Genomic DNA, 1,431 nt, shown 5'->3' on the forward strand with positions numbered 1-1,431 from the left:
AAGACAGACAAAAAAAGGGGTTGGGGATTTAGCTCAGTGGTAGAGTGCTTGCCTAGCAAGTGCAAAGTCCTGGGTTCAGTCCTCAGCTCTGGAAAAAAAAAAAAGACAAAATTGTCAAGTCAACAAAAATAAGAGACATCCTCACAGGAGGAACCATAGCTGAGTCTAATGCAGTATTCCGATTGAATATCCGAATAGAAAAGTACACTAAGTAAAAACTAGGGGGATAGTAAAATGTATATTGTATTAAAGTGTATTATTAAAAGCTGGAAACCATTTTGGTGAGAAGAAAACAAACAAACCTAGCAATACGTAGCTGAGAGAACAACAAAGTTGAGAAAAGGATGTTCAATAACAAAGAAGGAAAGGTGGGAGAAGCTTAGAAATTAGGAAGAGAGGCTGGTGTCTAACATCTTAAGAGCTTGTAAGAACTCAGAGTGACTGACAAGATAGAACACTGGAGGGGCAAGGCCTCTAGCACATTACTCTGCAGCACCTGGGGTAGAGACTGTCTGTGGGGACCTGGGGATGTCCATGCTGTGGGCCCCACTTCAGCAGAGGGTTTAGAGCAGGCTGATCATTATAAAGTTTCTAAGCTGATAATGAATTTTACATAATTTACATTTCAAAATAGGTTTGTTTAAGGATTTGACAAGACTGTAAGACACGCATTTTATTTTGCCTGGAATGTCAAAACTGCACATACTTTCTTTCTTTCCTCCTTTATTTTTTTTTTTTTTTATAAAAGTTCTATCCCTCTTTCAAGATTCAACTATGCAGTGTCCTAATTCTCACCGAGCTCCATGTTTACCAAATAATCTAAGTCTTGCCTCCAAACGGTAAAAAGTTCACACTGTCTCACTAGCGATGTTTCCCTGGAGTCTGAGACTAGGACTGCAAAGGCCAGGGTTTGTTCGTTTGTTCATTTGCTTGTATCTTCTGCCGTTCCACACGTGAGTCTAAATGGAAAGCAAGCTCTGCAGACATACACGCTGCTCCATGTATGTCACTAGTGGAACTAAGGGTCTTAACACTCTTCTCTGGAATGAGACCACACAGCCTCATATTTACTGTGGTGGTTTGAATATGAAATGTCCCCGCTTGGCTGAGGACACTTTTGGGGAAGCTGTGGAAACTTCAGGGCAGAGCCTTAATGGAAAAACTGGGTCACTGGGGTGGGTTTGAGGCTATATAGTCCTACTGTACTTCCTGTTTATTATCTGTTTCATGAGTGTGTGGCAATATGACAGCCTTCTGCTCCTGCCGTCAGGCCCACCCCTGTCTGCCACCACGTCTTCCCCACCATGATTGACCATATCCCCTAGAACTATAATCCAAAATAAATCTTTTGTCTCTTAAGTTGTTTTTGTCAGTGCTGTTGGAACGACCTTCCCTTATATTGTAAGAAGGTGTTCTCCCCTCTCCCCGGGG

General features: G+C 42.1%; 1 protein-coding gene and 1 long non-coding RNA gene across 2 annotated transcripts in view; one reads left to right on the plus strand and one right to left on the minus strand.

Annotated features, from left to right (window-relative positions):
* The window catches only part of LOC116090214, an 81,957-nt gene that overhangs the window by 56,880 nt on the left and 23,646 nt on the right, over window positions 1-1,431 (plus strand). The window lies entirely within an intron of this gene.
* Window positions 1-1,431, minus strand: part of Ly75 (lymphocyte antigen 75) — a 93,609-nt gene that overhangs the window by 18,249 nt on the left and 73,929 nt on the right. The window lies entirely within an intron of this gene.

Source organism: Mastomys coucha, unplaced genomic scaffold, assembly GCF_008632895.1.
Source record: "Mastomys coucha isolate ucsf_1 unplaced genomic scaffold, UCSF_Mcou_1 pScaffold15, whole genome shotgun sequence".
Lineage (NCBI taxonomy): Eukaryota > Metazoa > Chordata > Mammalia > Rodentia > Muridae > Mastomys > Mastomys coucha.